Source organism: Petaurus breviceps, unplaced genomic scaffold (genome assembly GCF_028583685.1).
Source record: "Petaurus breviceps papuanus isolate PSGF00001 unplaced genomic scaffold, PetGlider_PUasm1.0 490, whole genome shotgun sequence".
NCBI lineage: Eukaryota > Metazoa > Chordata > Mammalia > Diprotodontia > Petauridae > Petaurus > Petaurus breviceps.
In genome coordinates, this window is record NW_027186352.1 from 10,437,716 (window position 1) to 10,456,899 (window position 19,184).

The window sequence follows — 19,184 nt, forward strand, 5'->3', positions numbered from 1 at the left end:
GCATCACTCATTCGTTCATTCATTCATTCATTCGTTCGTTCCCGAGCATTGATTTAGCGCCCACTGTATACACGGCACAGACCACATGTAGTAGGCCCTGCAAACGCCCCCCCCCCCCCATTACCCTGGATAGCCGGGGAGATGAGGGAGGCGGCCCTGAGTGAGAATCCTCCCCAGCTTTGAGCCAGTCCCTTCACCGCCCAGTCCCTCCCCTTGGGGCTGAGAGAAGCTTCTGGGCTTGGGCAGGGGCCGTTTTCCTTTCCTGCCATGCCCAGAGCCTGGCATACAGCAGGTGGTTAATCAATGCTTACTGACCAGCCTGGCCTGAAAGGCAGCTAGGGATTGTGAAGTGGAGGGGAGGGAGGAGCCCCCGCCTGAGCAGAGGCTTGTGTGGTCTCCTCCTTCTCCAGCAGGACGTGACCTGAGAGCGACTTGGACTGAAGTGAGGCAGGGCTGTGCAAGGTCACCGGCCGCACTGTTTCCTCCGGAGCCACCTGGCGCCAGTGGCCAGATACCAGTGCCCGGAGATGGCCCTTGTGGCTAGGGTCTTCTCAGGCTCGCCTTCTGAGAGACAACACCCATGCAGTGAACAGGCCCCTTTAAGAAGGGAGGCCAGGGACGGCCCCTTTAATTAAAAAGAAAATCAGACTGGGGGGGGAGGGGCAGAAGAGAAACAGTCACTATTTACATTCTCTCTAAGCCCCAGAAAAATCATTAAGTGGTGCCCCATTGTTGGCCAATCCCTGAGACCCCAGAGTGAATTGGGTTTGAGGCTTGGTCTTTGAGGAAAAAATCAGGCCTTCCTTTGAGCAGAGCACCCTCAGGTAAGGAACCAGGAGAGGGGAGGGGAGGGCCAGCTGGGTTCCCATGCAGGCAGCTCAGAAGGGCCCAAAGACAGCAAATCAGTCCAGAGGCATTAATTCAACTCCTACTGTATACCCATCCTTGCTAGAGAGCCGTAAGGCGTACAGAGCTCCCCTCTGTCAGATATACACAACACAGGCCAAGTAAATGAATACAAAGTGAATGCAAAGGATACAAAGTAATCTTCAGGGGGGGGAGGGGAGGAGAAGGGAATCAGGAATAGATCAACTGAATGAATCTGGCCTTTATGTGCCAAGCCCTGGGCTTAACCTAGAACAGTCCAATGGAGAGACAGCCCACCCGTTAGTAACCATCAGACTGACCCCTCAGTTGATGGATGAAGGCCAGGGGTCCTTGAGTTGTGTCAGCAGCTCCGAGGACCACAGGGAAGGCTCTGCAGGACCTTAGGACATTGAAGGTTAGGCCTTGAGTCCTGGCAGGCCTTCATGTCCTCCGAGAGGATACGGTCGGTGACTTGGTCTCTTCCAGAAGCAGTCGGACAGTTGAGTGGGGTCTGGCCTTTGTGGGCCAGGGGAAGGAAGAAGAGGACACTGGGTAACAGTAGAGAGGCCAGCATGGCTCCAGGCTTCACCACCCTGGGCTTAAATGGGAAACCACAGCCAGTGGAAGACCTGAAAAGGGATACTTTGTGTCTCCTTTTAAAAGCTTAACTGATACTTTAAATGTGATGGGCTTTAGGACTTGTCTAGACCCCACAGATGGCATCAGCCACAGGGCAGCCTCAGTTTCCTCACCTGTAAAGTGAGGGGGGGTTGGATTCAGCAGCCTCAGCCCTTTTAACTCTAAATCTATGATCCTGTGACATTTCCCAGGAGTCAGGGAGAGTCTTTGCCCTCCTGGGGCGGTCCTTGGGCCCCTTTAATCCTAAAAGCAATTTCATTAGTACAATAACTCTTTAAACAGGAAATGGGTTGAAACCTCTGTGGGTGTGCACGCAGTGCAGACAAGGAGGCCCGATGGGCGCAGCTGGGGGGCCTTGTGTGAGCTGTCAGTCAGGGTCCTGTGCATGCCCATGGAGGCTAATGTTTGCTAATCATGCATTTACAGCATGGTCTCCATACAGACTGAGTAAAGGAGGGGCCATGCCATCCCCAGCACTGGGCATGAGGCTTTACCGTCACTGATTGGCTCCTGTTCCCGAAATCTGATGCAAAAATTGTGTTCCCTGCTGGCCCTGAAAACACACCTTGTCCCTTTCTCCTTGTCATGCACGCGGTGGGCATTCCTGAGATGGAGTGAACTACAAGGGGAGCTGGGGCCAGACGGCTACTTCTGGGTGAATCCAAGAAGGGGTCTCCTCTGGGCCGAATTCACCTTCGCATTTACATTCATCTTCTCGAGGAATGGGAGTCGGAAGCCACCGATGTGGTCATCCACTGGCATTCTTCCTGCCCAGCAGCTACACTGCCAAAATGTCCAGAGATCAGTGCTTTAGCGCCAATGATTGGGATCATTTTTATATCAACCAAAAGGCCAGTCTGTCCCCATTTCCTGGCGTGCTTTCAGATTTCTTTATAAAGGACCCTTTACAAGCAGAAAACCCCCAAATTGTCTGACGTCCATTTGCCTCCTTGTCATTTTGTAAAAGCACTTGCCTTGTCCTTGTGACCAGTTTTATTCTTTGAACAGGCATTCAGAAGGAAAGAGCAGCACCAAGAAAGTCTGGAAAGGAGCTTCTTTTGGAAGGGGACCTCTGGCTATTTACCCACAGAATCAGTCCTATGGACTAGGGATGGCCAGGGCTGTAACCAGCCCAGAGCAAGCAAGGCTTTGTCCAAGGAGCGGACATGTAGGAGAGTCTATGCTCCCACTGCCTGGTGACTGTGATCCCTCTGACCCACCAGGGCTACAGACTCCTCCAGAGCCCCTGGGGACCAGGCTGCCCCCCCTCCCCTGCATGAGTGAACCCATGATGGGACTGTCCCCCTGAGACTACATGTTGATGCCTGCACCCCCACCCCAAACTCTTCTCAGGAGTATGACCTTTCTCCCTGTGTACCTCCCCTCTTCTCCCAGCCCTTCCCACCCCATCCAGTGTTACCCCATGTGCAGTTTTGGCTGGTTATGGCCCTGAGTGTGGGATCATGCATATTCTTAGAAAGGCATTAAATTAATCCAAGATCCTCTGATCCGTGGACAAAACAATGTTAATACAATTGGCATGTTTTCCCTGAAAGCCTCAGTGATTTCTTAATTTATTCCATGGTAATGGGATCCATGTGCAAAAGTCCACCTTGGTAACAACCTTCAGAAATCATTTGATCTCCAGGCAAAGAGGGGACATGCCCCTGCCTGGACAGACAAATGCCCATCCTACTTTAAAGAGTGCTTGGAGAAGATTCTGGAAAAGCCCTCCTCTTCCCTCGGCTATCTTAGTTTTCTCAAGCTTGGCAATTCTCTCCAAGGGCTGATCCTAGCACTTGGGGCATGATCAATGGGATTTGCTGTGTGGGGTGTGACTTACATTGAGTGAGGAACCCGACTTCCCTCACTCCGGTTCCCATCCAAAGTGTTCAGTTTACCCTGGAGGAGGAGCCAAACTACCATTGTCACATTAGTGGGAATTAATTGGTTAGCAGGGAAGAGTGGGGCCTGAGGGAACAGGGAAAGTGTGACCTAGCCCAGCCTCCTAGTTCCTTTGCCAGGAACCAGCAAGCCAAGGTGTGAGATCTCCTGGCTGAGAGGGAGGAGGGGTGGGAATTCTGATTCACTCAGGCTTTCAGTCCCTTCAGTGACAGCTCCTTGCAGTCTAGAAAGCTGGGTATGGACCAGGCAGACTTCTGAGGCAGGAAGCTTACTTTAATCGTCACTTTTTCTTTTCTGGTGGTTTGTTTTTTGCTTTTGGGTCAAGGAAGGTCATTGAGCACCAAGACAGGTGCTCTAAGCAAATAGTAAATTTCGTGAAACATTTCTTATTTGTTAAATCTGCAAAACTTGTATTTGGGGATAATTGTGATTTTTGCCTGTTAACCCGGGACTGAATAAGATCATACTACGTCAACTGTTCTGAGACTCTGTTCTGTATAGCACTGGGGGAGTCAGGAGAGGGACAACAGTTATGCCTCCCCAGGGACCACATTGGATTGGGGGCACAGACAGCGTGTTAGGGCAGATTTTTCGAAATTTGAATGTGTAGTGGGAAGTCTGGCCCATGTTAAGACCCCCATTACACTAAGAAATCATAGAAACCAGGACCTGAGGAGGGACTGGTGCCAAGAAGTGTCGAGACATTAGCTACCTTGCAGTAGGGAGGAGCCAACCCAGTGTGGTGGGTTGGTCATATGGATTTTATCATAGGGGTGGGGATGGGGGTGGGATATCCATTTTCTATCAATACCAAGATATATGTGTCTAAGGTCTGTAGAGATGTCTATAGGAAATCAGAGAGTTTTCTTAACTTATGGTCTGGGTATGAGCTCATTCTAATTTTTTGTTGGTAAAATCATACATTTATATGAATTGTGTAGCTACATGCATATGTTTGTAAGTATGAGTACATGTGTGTTTATATACACATATATTTGTATATACACATACACAAAACTATACCTTATCCCATGCTCTCTCAGGGTTGTTGAGGACCTTTTTGGAGGGAGGAAAATGAGTCAAATATTGACATTTCCAGGATTTCCCTGGATTGGGGCATGAGCCAAATAGATTTTGGGAAGGGCACAGCCCAGACTGTAGCTGGGTCCTTGTGGAAAGACAGATGCTTCACTGTGATGGTTACAGCTAGGATGAGGGTTAGGGTTAGGCCCCTTTGGATTCTTAGTCTTAGGGTTCAGGTCCTTGTGAACTTCACCTGTAAGTTTCTCGTCACAGATTTTAAAAAGACTTTGTAGTTTTACAGAGTACAGTTAGCCCTTCCACATCTAGGGGGTCAGGGGCATGGTGCCGCTGCAATCTGGAAAAGCCACATAAATTTCGGGGGCCTCTCTTTGTACCAGAGCAGAAGTCTGAATTTTTTCTTTCTCTTTTATGGGGTGTTTACAGAACCTTCTTGTAAAATGTGGGTTAAGTATTTGGTCATAGGCTCTGCATTGTCTGCGGCTTCCACAAAACTCCTCCCAAATTCCCATTTAAGTTCTTATGCCGACCTGCGATATATGGGGGATGGTTGCCATATGGAAGGGATAAGTGTATGGAATAAGAGGCATGCAGAATAAATTAACTTAGCTCCTTTAGGAATGAATAGGAGAAGCTTACTATGTGCAAGGGGGCAGCTGGCTGGTACCATAGTGCACAGAGTGCCAGACCTGGAGTCAGGAGGACCTGAGTCCAAATGCAACCTCAGGCACTTCCTAGCCGTGTGACCCTGGGCAAGTCACTTCACCCTGTTTGCCTCGGTTTTCTCATCTATAAAATGAGCTGGAGAAGGAAGTGGCAAACTACTCCCATATCTCTGCCAAGTAAACCCCTGTTGGAGGCTTGAAGAGTTGAACATGACTGAGATGACTGAATGACAAATGTCCCGGGCACTGTGCTATGCCCTCAGGACATAACTACAAGCAACCCAGACAGTGTTGGCCTTCCTAGTGCTTCCATTCTTTTTTTTCTTAATAAGTTTTTATTTACATCTTTTGTTTTTACATTGCCTTTTATTTGCCTTAATTTCTCCTTATTTAACTCCTTCCTGTCCCCTCCCCCCCAGAAAGCCATACCTTGTCATAAAAATGTCAGAAGCTTGCATTCTAGTGAGGGAAGGGGACTTGTTAAGGGGATCTGGAAAGGGGCTGTTACCAGACCCATGGCATAGGGCCAGGCAGAAGTCATCATTGGCATATTAAAAAACCACCCCAAAAGTTGAAAAGTTGCTCATTTTTTTTCCCGAAAATTGTCACTTTAAAGATAACCCTTTTCTTTTTAACCAAAAATGAGATGCTTTAAAGTAAAATCATAAGGAAAGGAAAATGACTAGATTAAGGAAATCTTCCTTGAAGCTCCCATGAGACCTTGTGATCTCCAGTGACTCATCCTGGACGAGATCATCTGTCCAAGAAGAAAAATCAAGCTGGGGTTCTCCTTACACAGAATGCTTTTTTCTTACATGAATGTCAATCAGATTTTTGTTTCTTGTATGTTATTGGGGGGGGCTTATTTATAAAAAACATTATCAACATTATGTGTGCTTCAGTTGACATTGTCAATAATAGCTAATATATTTAACATCTTAAAAAATTAAATTTCCAGACAAAATACCCATAATCGGTACAGATAAATGGGGGAAAAAGGTCTCAAGTAAGGAGAGGGATTGGACTGCCATCCTAAGCAATTTCAGGTGCAGCTGTAACTATTACAGTTGTCATTTTTCTAAAGGCATGTCAGTTATATGGTGATATTAAATGCTGCCCCTTTCAACTCAGAACTAAAGCTTTGGAAACAGGAACATTGGCGTTGGGGTTAAATTTTGTGTTTTTATGTTCAGCCTGTAATTAAGCTGTGACAATGATTATTGCTCGAGAATATAAAGGCTGTCACATTTTCACTGGGTGACGTCTCTTTTAATTAATGCTGAATTATGTTTCCTTTATTATCCTGTTTGCTTCTGTTTCCTATCATTCTCCAGTTGTCTGCTTGAATGCTTTTTTTTTTTTTAAATAAGACCAAGTGGGCAAATGATAACGTATATTGATTTCTGCTTGCCTTCTAATTTGCATTTTATCTCTTTGGTTGATGTTATTGGTTTAATCATTTTATTTTTATAAGTAACAGTACCATTTGTTAATTCAGCTCGATAATTAAATCTGACGGCCAAACAGTTGAATTTAGAAAATATTCCCTGTTGTAAATTAGCATTTGGTGTTTCCAGCATGTCAAAGGGCCATTCTCTTCATCATTGTGGAAATACAGCTGCACGATTCCTAAAATATGATTTCATCGTTCTGAAATCTGAGTGTGCATAGTGATCTACTCCAGTAGATGGTGCAAACCGACTCCATTTCAGTGAGAAATGGAACCTGAAATTGAAATGGGAACGTTTCCACTACACAACAGAATGCTGCATTCCTTCTGCAAACATCGATCAATGATGTTTTGTGTGCAAGGCTTTGTATCAGGGCTGGGAAGTCCACAAAAAAGAGTGCAGCAAGACACTCCCTGCCCTCTCAGGGCTCACACTCTAGTAGGGGAGATGAGACAACTAGACAAACCACCAAGTACCCACTAATTAATGTTCGTTATCTGGCACCTTATCAGCCTTGGGATTCCACCTCATCCTTGTCCCCAGTCCCTCTGGAAAGTGGAGCCATGGGCTCCAAAGCTTCCACTTGAGGAGGGAGCTCAGCTCAGAACAGCTCATTTCTTACCTGGCTGTGATGTCTGGGGGCTTCTCTGACAGGTAGCTCCCTCCCTACCTTGATTTTCAGTTCCTTTTGAGTGGTCTTAGATTATAAGCTTTTTGAAAGCAGGGACTGTCTTTTAAAAATTTATTTTATTTCTAATTTCCATAACATAATATAATAAAAAGATAAATAATAACAAAAGATAATAGAAGTCCATCTTTTTTCAATTCCTAGAGCTTAACACAGTTCCTGGCACATAGTAAATGCTTGCTGACTCACTGACTAATGAGACCAGTTCTCGTGAAGGTGTAAATGAAAGGCCATAAGAATTCAGATAAAGGATAATGAATAGATCATCTGCTGGGGAGTATAACGGAGGACCTCCCAGAAGAGGTGACTTCTGAGCAGGCTTTGAAAAGTAGGAAGTTCTCCCACAGTCAGAGTGAGGGGGTGAAAGTAACCAGGAGAGAGCAGGGTGAACTGAGGCATGGAGGCAGAAAAGCCCAGGGCATGTGCTCAGGGTTGGGGGGAGCTAAATAATTGTGGTTTGTGGATGGAAGTGGCCTGGGATGAAATGGGAAAGGTTAAGTCAGGCAGTTGTGGAGGGCCTTGAAAACCAGGCAGAGGAGTCTGGGCCTCATTTGTCGGATGAGGCAATGCTGTTGGTTTTTGAGTTGGAGAGTGATGTTGTCAGAGCAGTTTTAGGAAGCTGAGTGAGCAGTTGGGTTTGGAGTTGGAGAGACCAGAGACAAGGAGCCTGTGGGCAGGAGGGAACAGAAGTAGAAACTGGGTCTTAGGGTCTGAGTTCTATAGCTGGAGCAACTTTAGAGGCCACTGAGTCCAATGCCCTCATTTTACAAAAGAGGAAACTGAGGCTTATATAGGTGAAGGATCTTTCTGAGGGCTTTACAGCTACTCAATGTCAGAAACAGGATTTGAACCTACATCTTGCAGCCCTCTAGTCACCATGTGAGTGGTGAGGGTAACACCCTCCCCTTCTGCACTGGAAGGGAGGAAAGCAATGGGCACAGCACTTTAAAGTTTACAAAACGCTTTATTGGAGACTCATCACCCCTGAGAAGTAGGTATTACAGGCATTGTTATTCCCATTTGGATGAGAAAACTGAGACTCAGAGAAGTTAACTGATGCCTATTGTCTCATTGCTAGTGTCAGAGGTAGAATTTTTTCAATCTTATTTTCGGGTATCCACCCTCTCTCCTCCTCCCCCCTATCCCCCACCCAGTTAAGAAAGGAAGTGGAATCTGAACCCAAGTCTCTGCGTCTGACGCATAGTAAATGGTCAATCAATCCTTGTTTCCTGCCTGAGTCTGGCACTTTCCCTTGGTGACTTTAAGGAAGGACTGAGTATAAGGTATGAAAAAGGTTAATGAAGTCAAAAATGACCCTAGGTGTTGAGCCTGGGTGATGGTGGTTCCATTAATACAAGCCAGGAAGTCAATAGGGAGAACATCTCAGCTGGGAAAATGCAGTCAGTGGTGGTTCCTTCCCTTGCTTGCATTTCACTACTGTCTATGCCTTACTCATAGGTTCTATTCTTTTTTAAATTTATTTTTTCATAAGTTCCAGCCTCAAGAGCCAAGAAAAAGTTATGACTATTGCAGAGGGTATGTAAACCTATCTTAGTGATAAACCTTTTTTTTTTTTAATTTTTAAACATTTTTATTTAAAACTTCCAAATTCTATCTCTCTCTCCTTGAGATGGCAAGAAATCTGATATGTTATACATGTGCAATTATGTAAAACATTTCCATATTAGTCATTTGGTACAAAGAGACTTGAATAAAAGAAAAAATGAAAGAAAGTGAAAAATAGACTTCCTGACTTCAACTGCTTTCTACAGAAGCAGCAGTTTCCTTTGGCCTAGAGGCTGGAACCTTGATGGTCTAGGTAACAAGCTTACTATCTGAACACAAATGGAATTGAGTTATCACCTCTAGTGGTCAGTGGGTCTACAGCCATGTCATGAACAATCTATTCCATCTGAGACAGCCTGATGTATGTCCAAGCTCATCTGGAAGTGTGAGACTCTAGCTGAGGGCAGTGGTCAGACTGAAGATGGTGACCTGATCAGCAGGAGTAAGAGTGATATCATCATGGCAGTCATGAGAAGAAAGAGCTTGGAGAAGAAAGAGATGGTTCAGGAGGAGGAAGATGGAGAGGTCATGGGCTCCAGGCACCAATTAGCCATCTGTAAGAAAGAAGTTTCAGTAGAATGGTAGAAGAGGCACTCAGCAGCAAGGGAGAGAATAGTGAGAGATCATTGGATCCTGGACTGTAGAAATCACCTAGCTCAAGTCCTTCATTTTATAGTTGAGGAGTCAGAGGCCCAGGGATAGAACTTTCCCAAGCCAACGGTGGTAGTTGGTAGAAGAGGAAGCTGAGTCCAGGGCATCAGAACCCAGTTCCAACATTCTTTCCGCTATGTCTTTCTACTTCTTGGGTGAACTAAGAAACTGGAGGAAGTAGGAGCTGACCACTTTTGGTGGCCAAAGGAAAGAGAGGTATAGGGCAGTTGTTTGAAAGGGTAATGTATCAAAAGGAAAAGGATTTTGTTTGAAAAATTTTAGGCTGGGGAAGAGGAGCCCTGTGTAGGTCAAGGGAAAGGAGTCCAAGGATGGAGAGACATTCATGATGCACAGAAACTGAAGGCTGACTGATGAGAGCAAGGGCAGCGGAAGGGCTAGAATTTGGGAACAGGCAAAAGGGTTAGTCCTGGAAAGGAGGGACATGTCTTCTATGGGACCGAAGGCATGAGGACTAGACGTGTGATTTAAATGATCTAGAGAATCCCCATGACGAAGCTCCTTCTACCAATGCAGGGAAGCATTTGTAATTTAGAATCTCACTCAGTTGTCTAGAGCACTGAGAAGTTAAATTACTTGCTCAGGATCCTAAAGGAAGAGAAAAAAAGAACAGAAACGATGGGTAAGGATAAGAAAAAGCTCGAGATGCAGGGGCAGAATGGTGGACGGGAGGGAGCGCTCATTAGACTTCAGATTGCTCAGGAACGTGGAAGGCAAGGTGGACACGAGGGGCCAGGGGTCTGATGGCTGCAAAGTGGAAGAGGTGCAGCACAGCTTCTGGGAGGAATCCTGCAGGGAGGCAGCTAGAGGAAAAGCCACGAATTTCTGAAGGCTGTCGAGGACCCAGCTGACAGTGGAGGCTGTTAGAAAGAACTTGCTTTCTCCCCCCGCCGTGCTCGGAGCTCTAGGAGAATGGCAGTCTGATTGGAAGCTGGCTGGGAGAGTTTACCCATGTTGGGGATTGTCAGAGCAGGTGGGGCAGAAGGTCTAGTGGGCCAGGAATTCTAGGAGGAAATGAGAAGCTTGGCCATCATTGACCATTGGCTGGATAGGGAGGCAAGTGAGAGCAGAAAGGAGCTGATGGACTGGAGGAACAGGCAAGGCTAGGAGGCAGGGTGGCTCAGTGGATAAAGCATTGGACACGGAGTTGAGGACCTGGTTTCAAATCCCAGCTCTGCACATACTCCCTCAGTGACCAGGTCATTTCTCTTCTGTGGCCCTTTGCTTCCTCAGTACAATGACAGGGATGGAGGTGACTTCCAAGGTCCCTTCCAGCCCCAAATGTATGACCCTATAATTGAGGGTAGCAATGAGAGCCAAGAAAATTGTAGGAGTGGGAGGGGTGGACAGATAAGGGGAGGTTGGGCAGAGAGTGAAGTAGCTCCGGGTGATGGCAAGGGCCAGGGAGGGGCTGTGCTTATGGTCAGCCATGGCAGAATGGGACTGATGGTTTTGGCATAAAGGAGGGTGAGTAAGTATGAGGCCAGGGTGTTGGAAGGTTATTTCAATGTGTAGGCTCACTTACATAATTATTCTACCTCACTTCCCTAGCAAGATCTAGCAACCACTGAAATACTCATTTTTCTGCCATATTTTCTCCTCAGGGGTCATGTTTGTGGTGATCATGTTTGTGGGGAGGGAGATGAGGGAAATGAGAAGGAAGTCATACAAAGAGGGGCTCACTGGAAATTACTGCACATAAAGAAAAGCTATTTCCTTCTTTCTATACATGTCTTCCAGAACAAAATAATTTGAACAAAATGATTGTCACATCTGAATTAGTGTAATTTTCATAAACAGTGTTTAGGCTCAGGAGATGCACTAACTTATGCAGGTTTCTTTACTCCTTTGTTGAAAGACCCGAGCTATATTCGGTTTTGGAAATATGAAAATTCAGTTTGGTGATCCTACCTGAGGCTGAGAAGCAAGTCTCCACAATGAGAACCCACTGAGCAGCCTGACCGTGTCCTCAATCAATCGATGAACATTTCATAAGCACCTACTAGCAGCCAAGCTCAGTGCTAGTCAGTGGGGATACAAAAGGAGCTGAAAGACTGTTCTTGCCCTCGGGGAGGTCGCAATCTAATGGGGGAGGCAACCAAAAAGCAAATACACGCAGAACAAATTGGAGATTAAAAAACAGAATGAAGAGGGAAGAATTTCGGTGGAATTTTAGTTGGGATTTAAAGGAAGCCAGGGAAGGCAAGAGGTGGAGAAGGAGAGCTCCAGGCATGGGGCACAGCCCACAGAGGAGAGATGCAGCAGGTGGCGGTGCCACTGGACTCGAGAGTGTGTGGTGGGGGAATAAGGTGTGAGAAGACTGGACAGCCAGGAGGGAGGCAGGTTCTGAAGGGCTTTGAATGCTCCCTGGAGATTTTTGTGTTTAATCCCACAGACAATCTTGAACCACCAGAGTTGATTGAGTAGGGCATGTTACAGTAAGACTTGGGCTTCAGGAAAATCCCTTCAGTGGTAAGTGGAGGGTGGATAGGAGCAGGGAGACTTGAGGCAGGCAGACCCACCAGTCTCTGCCCATCTGTACATCTCTTTTCATTCATCTCTGGCTTGGCTTCTCTCACCACAGTCAATAAACTACATCGAATCACAATTCTGCTCACTTAAGTGCTGTATTCAGGTCAATCCAACAATCACTTTGTAAGCATCCAGAGAGCTGGGCTGGGGAGTGAGGGAGATATAAAATTGGGAGAGGTCAAAGTCTTTGATTTCTTGGCATTTAGAGTCTAGTATTGCAGATATAGTAGGGTGTGTGTTTGGGATAGCCCAGCAGAAGCTGGAGGACATGATCTCTTAAGCCACAATTACTAAGACTGTTCTAAGATGGACCTTGAAGACCCTCGAGGTCTGGATTAAGGGACCCAGTAAGGCAGGACAGAAGTGGGCAAATTTGGGGCTCCCCAAGGTCAGGAGCAACATAAGGGTCTGGAAGTCAGGAAATGAGCCCAGCTCAACCAGGGGCCATCTGGTCCCAGAGCTAAGTTGCCTGCGTTGGGAGCCTAGAAGCAATCCTGAGCCATAAGCAGGAGCTTTTGGCCATAACATCACTTAATTTAAAAAAATTATGAGCCTAAACATCATATATAACTATTTGTTTCTAATGGTAGCCATCTCTGGGGCATGGGGAACAGGGGGTTGGATAAGGGGGAGGGAAGGAAAAAAGGAAAAAAGAAAAAAGTATGTGATAATTTTATTACATATTTTAAAGGAATAACAACTTACACATAAAAGATTTGCAATTTCATGTGCAATATTTTTTATTATACTATGGTGTGGAGATGCTTGTTTTATCCAAAAATTAAAAATAAAATAAATTTTAACAAATAAATAAATTCACCAAGATAGTGACACAATTCTCCTGCTTGTCTGGGTCCCGGAGTGGCCTTCCTTCTGCTCTCCTCTCTGCACTATTATAATGTTTCACTGATGCTCCGGACTTTGTTTCTTTCTGTTTATAGTACCGCTGTTATTAGACACGTGTGCCCATCTCTCCCGTGTCCTACACCCCAGAAAAGCTCTCTTGTAACAAGGATAGCCAAAACAAAGTCACCCATTGGTATCCATGGACATTACGTGTCTCTCGTTCCGCACCACCGTTAGGCCCTTGCCTTTCTGCCCTGTGTTTGGAGGCAAGCACCCCCATTGACCTTCCAGAGTCCTAATTGGCCATTGTTCTTCAGTCTTCCATTGCTGTTTTCCTTTACTATATTTATATTGTCTCATTGTATAAATCCTTCTTCTGGTTATGCTCCCTTCACTTTGCATCTGTTCCTATGAATCTTCCCAGGTTTCTCTGAATCCATCCATTTTGCCATTTCTTAAGCACAATCATATTGCATTATATTCACATACTATAATTTGCCCAGCTACTCTACAGTTGATGTGAACCCACTTTGTTTCCAAGTCTTTGAGACAGTAAAAGGTCCTTCTATAAACCTTTTTCTGTCTCTGATTCTTTGGAATTCTGAAGTCAGAGTTTCGTCATTTTAGAGGCAGAGCTCCAAACTACTTTTCATTGCTTCTTCATTTCTGGTATAGGTAGAAACTTGGAGCTAAATGTGAGTAGCCCTAGACCCATTATGTCTGTTGTCCTAAGGCCTGGGTTTGAATCTGCTACTGAATGAGTGACCATGAGAAATCTATTTCCCCTGTTGGGATTTCAGTGTCCTCATCAGCACGAGGTTTACATTAGGTGATCCCAATGCTCCGTCTGGGAACCCCTGGGAACTCCCAGCGCATTTGCTGGGAGGCAAAGGCTGCTGCTGGCTGAGGGTGGGCTCTGCTGCTGCTCTGGGGCAGGGGAAGGGAGCTGGGATTACTTAGATGTTCTTGCAGCTCAGATTGAAGACAACTCCCCAAGCCAAATACAACTCCCCATTTGTGTTTACCTGTATTATCTCTCCCCTCTCTTGGGATGGATGATGAAAAATCGACTTGCTTGTCCTGGGTTTTTTAAGATGACCACAATAATATTGATTATAATCTGTGGTGTGTAGAAAGGACCAGCATGCAATTCCTAGGCCTTTCCCGCACACTGTGCACTTTCATGATCATTCTCTGACTTATGGCAAGAGCCAGTCTCAGACAGTAGCTTGTGGTTTATGGATTTCTTCACAGGATGTTTCCCGTGTTATCTTCTGCAGCCATGACTTTGCCCAAGTGGGCACCCAGGCTCGGAATGAACCATCCCCTCACCACTGGATTGTAGAATCCCTGGCTTACCTCAAAGCCCAGTTTGGGGGCCACCTCCCACACAAGACTGGGCTTAATTCCATCTAGCCATTAACAGGCTGTCACTCTGAAAATTACTGTTACTGCTTTGCATAGACTCTGTGTATGCTAGAGGCAGTGGCAGAGTGGTCAGAAGTCTAGCCTTCTGGGGCCAATTGCCATCTCTGATTTGCACAGACTGTCTCAGGGACCCTGGGAAATCATTGATCCCTCAATGTGCCAGGCACTCTGCAAGATCTGCATTGGCAGGGGAATTGTTCAGACTCCAGACCAAGCATCTATGAATGAAGTACTTAGTAAGTCTTGGTGTAATTCAATTGAATTCTTAGGTCAAGCTGAAGTTGGACTGGCCCAAGGCAGAATCAGGAAATTGCAGTTTGCCTCCAGGTGCCTCTTTCTCTGCTACTGCACTGGAAGGAGGAAGGCCATCCCTCCCTCTCTCCCTCCCTCCCTCCGTCCCTTCCTTCCTCCCTCCCTTCCTTCCTTCCTTCCTTCCTCCCTTCCTTCCTTCCTTCCTTCCTTCCTTCCTTCCTTCCTTCCTTCCTTCCTTCCTTCCTTCCTTCCTTCCTTCCTCCCTCCCTCCCTCCCTCCCTCCCTCCCTTCCTTCTTCCCTCCCTTCCTTCCTTCCTTCTTTCTTCTTTCCTTCCTTTCTTCCTTCTCTTCATTCTTTGCTTCCTTTCTTTTTTCTTTTATTTCCTTTTTTCCCTTCTCCCTTCCATCTTATTTCTGTTTGTAGCTCTTTCAAACACCAGATAGAATGGTCCCAAATTGTAGAAATTAACTAGGCTATCTCTGGAGTATTAGGAGCATTTACTAAGCATCTACTATGTTCCAGGCACCACTTAACAAATATTATCTCATTTTATAATGAGATATTGATGGGGAAGGCATGGTTTCAGTAGCCAATGGGAAGCCAGGGCTAGTTTACTCTCAGGACCTTAACTGGCCGATATTGTAATTGTCTGCCAATTTCTTTCAGGCTGCATTTCTCCACCTTCTTTGACTAGTTTGCTTCTAGGCATCTGGCAGCAATGGTGTGTGTGTGTGTGTGCGCGGGCGCATATGCGTGTGTGTTTGTGCACAAGCGCGAACACACATGTACTTTAAAACAGGAAAACAATTGATCCCCCATTAGCACACCTGGGCAAATTGAAGTGGGGTGAGAAGATACACTTAGCTGGAAGATGCTCTTGCAATAATGAATCTTTTTTTTTTTTTTTTTGCCTTTTGGAAGGCAATTGGGGTTAAGTAACTTGCCCAAAGTCACACGGCAAGATAGCCGCCCCTCAATAATGAATCTTAAAGCACCTTCAAAGAGCCCCACCCCCACCCCCAGCTCCAGGCATATTAGGTCATGAAAGAAAGGAAACTGATGGGTGCTTGTGGGAGGTGGGAGCCCAGACAGTTCCATGGTTTTAGTTCAGCGATTTTCCTCCAAATCAGGCTTTTGTGCATTCTAAATCTAGTACTTAGAAAAGGAGGTTGCTGAAGACCATGGGCAGAGAGCTGAAGGCCTGTCATGAGATCTGCGCTCTCCATTGCCCCAGAGGGCAGAGTGGAGCGCAGTAGTTGCAAAGAGTAACAATTCGATTTGGTGCTAGGAACAAGTGGCTAAGCCATGGGGCTCCTGCAGGGAATGGCCAGCCCTGAAGGCAGAGGGGCCCCTCCCCGGGGCCTGCTGACCACCCTGTGGGCTGACTCTACTGGGTACTTTTGGGCAGTGCTCAGCTGGACCCTGAGTCTCTCATCACTCTGAGAGTCTGTGATTCTAAGCCATTTCAAAGGAAATATGTGTTAAATAAACCATTTAAAGTTGTTGTCAAAGCAATAGCAAATGAAGCATCATTTAGACACTAAGGAAAAGGAATTCGGCTTGAGAGCATTGTGTGGTCCAATGCCGATTTCTCAGGATGAAAGACACTGGGCAGCTTCACATGTGCTCCGATGGAATGTTGGAGCTCTTCCGTGATCTGATTCAGGCTATAATCACAGAGTCCTTCAAATAATAGAATCCCAGAGTCCGTCAAAGCTTGTTAACTTGAATTCCCCCAGTTCCTCCAGGGAAAGGGCAAAAGCTGAGCAAAAGAACTTCTCATTTAAATGTAACACAACATTTCAATAGAGAAAACTTTTAAAAATCACTTGAGTGAAGGAAAGCAAATAATGGTTGTATCTTTCATGAACAAATGGCCAAGGTAAGGGTGTCATGTGAAATGTTACAATGCCATGAATATTACAGAAGGACTTTTATTATAGTAAAACATCGTAGAAGTTCAAGTCTGGAGAATCTCCCTCATAATGAAGGGAGGCAAAGTCTTAAAGCCTTACTGCTGAAATGTTTAGCTGCTGTTGAAATTGTCTCAATGAATGGAATGAATGAATAAAAATGCATTTATCAAGAGCCTCCTATGTTCCAAGCACTGGGCATGTGAATATGAAAGGGAATCAGGGCAGCTAGGTGGCTCAGTGAACAGAGCACCGACCCTGGAATCAGAAGGACCTGAGTTCAAATGTGACATCAGATACTTAACACTTACTAGTTGTATGACCTTGGTCAAGTCACTTAACACCAATTGCCTTGCCTTCCTCCCTCCAAAAAGACAAAGAAGAAGAAAGAAAGAAAAAAGGGAAGCAATCTCTGCTCTCAAGGGCCTCCCCTTCAAAAAGGGGGAAACAGCACTTAGAAGGCAAGTGCTGGCTATGATCTGGAGAGTCATGGCAATGGGCAGTTGAGCCATAGGGCTCAGTTGAGCACCAGTAGCACTGATTTAATTATGGTGCCCAGAGCAAGAGGTAGAAAGTGGAGCCAGGTGTGGATGTTACAGAAGGGAAGAAGGCTGGATGATTGGGGCAGAAGCCTGTGGATTAGCTGTGAAGCCTGGTCTGGGATCACCCAGGGCAGAGTTGGGCTGGGTGCTGAGAGGGGAGGAAGTCTGGTCCCCGGATGCCTGGCCCAAAGGTCCAGGCTGAGGGGAAGGGGGCAGATGGCCAGGTGCCTGGGCCAAGGCTCTGGGATAAGGTACCTGGTAGAGCCACTCTATAGAAAGAAGAATCCAACAGCAGTTCAGTCATCCATCACATCTAAGAAATTGGATTTCGTGATGTTCTGCCCTTTCCAGTCTCTGTGGACACCTTCCCTAACTTGCTGTGCTATTCTGTGCCTTGTCTGCCAAGGTGTTCTGTGTACAGGAAGGATGAGCCCAAGATTTTAGGGGGGGCAGGAGCTCCTGTCACCAGTCCCTGATAGTATGTCAACTGCCCATAGCCCAGGGTCACAGTTAGTGAATGGCAGAGGTGGAATTTGAACCAAGGTTTTGCTGACTCCGAGCTGGGCTCTCCTCCTCTAAGGCAAAGGCCTCAAAATAATCAGATCAGAACGAGAAGCCAGATAAAATCATGTCTTTGCCCTACTTCAGAGTAATCTCTGTCTTCAAATCACTCCCTGGTCATTTTAAAGAAGTCTCCTATGTAAGTAATAGGATAATTCTTTGCTTCCAGATCTCTGAGCCCTCTATACCATGAAGTCCCTACCCAAGTATTCTAGTACTTGTAGTATGAGTATGATGATGATGAGAAATGCTGTTAGATTTTAAAGTCTGTTTTATAATGGTGATTACTCCTACTTTGTCTGACATGATTTGGGAAGAATGTAGAGAATGCCCTGAGAGAGTCAGGGGCCCAGAGGTCTGGTGCTGGCTTTGCCATCAGCTTCAGACATGGTTTCTTCACCTCCCTGGCCTTGAGTTCCCTCATCTGTAAAATGAGGTTTGATTAGATGATCTCTGAGTCCTCATCCTGCTTGAAAACCTAGGATTCTAGTAAGAAGTTTAGGTCTTGTTAGCCTCCATTAATTCCTGGGAAAAATATGCCTAATCACCCAGTTGGAATTTCAGTGTTGGAGGGAAGCCCAGAGGCTGTCTCATCTAACTTGTACCTGAGCAAAAACACAGAAGTGCCAACAAGGGATCATCTAGGTCTTGCCTGAAGGAACATGGCAGACTCACTTGGAGAATCTAGGGGCCAGTCGAGATCTGAAGCCTTGCCTTAGGGGAGGTGTGCTGGGCCAGGCAGGTGAGAGGAGGGGGCTGGGGGACTTAGTCCAGTCCATTTTAATGGATTATTCTCACTAAAGAGGAGGCAGCTGCCATAGATAGAAGACCTTGGTTCTCGAACCCGGCCTGCCACTGAACTTCCATGACTCCAGGAGAGAACGAGGTGGGCAATTTGTGCCTCACTTAATCCTATGCACCAGAAAGTCAAGACATGGCTGTGATATCATTGATCCTCTTCAAAAATGAAGGAAGAACCACCACCATAGCCTATGTGTGCTAGATGTGTGCCCTTGGACAAGTCACCTCACCTCAGGGTCTCAGGCAGCCCTCTTAAGACTACAGTTATAGGTGGGTTATTTGCAATGGAAGAGTGATTATTCAGCTGCATAATTAATTGAGACATTAGGTCATTATTCAACTGAAAAGAGAACCTTGAGTTTTAGAATTCAAGACTCGTTTGCTGGTGGCAGGAAGAGAATCTCCCAAAGGAGAGGACTGAGCTCACTTCCCATCGCAGGCTGCTCCATTAAGGTAGGTTTAAAATGATAGTCTAGGGCCAGAAGACTCAGGTTCCTCCAGGTCTCCAGCTGGATTGATTTCCCACACCCTACCACCAAATGAGAGAGAGAGGGAGGGAGGGAGAGACAGACAGAGACAGAGATAGAGACAGAGATGGGGGAAGTAGAAGGGAAAGGGGAGATGGAAAGAGAAACAGAGACAGAGAGATGGAGAGAGGGAGAGAGAGAGAGACAGAGGGAGACAGAGAGAGAGACAGACAGACAGACAGAGACACAGAGACAGAGATAGAGACAGAGATGGGGGAAGTAGAAGGGAAAGGGGAGATGGAAAGAGAAACAGAGACTGAGATGGGGAGAGAGAGAGAGAGAGAGAGAGA

At 46.1% G+C, this 19,184-nt stretch overlaps 1 protein-coding gene across 1 annotated transcript in view; it reads left to right on the plus strand.

Moving 5' to 3' along the window:
* The window catches only part of TEX36 (testis expressed 36), a 31,068-nt gene that overhangs the window by 616 nt on the left and 11,268 nt on the right, over positions 1–19,184 (plus strand). The gene's annotated exons all lie outside the window — the stretch shown is intronic.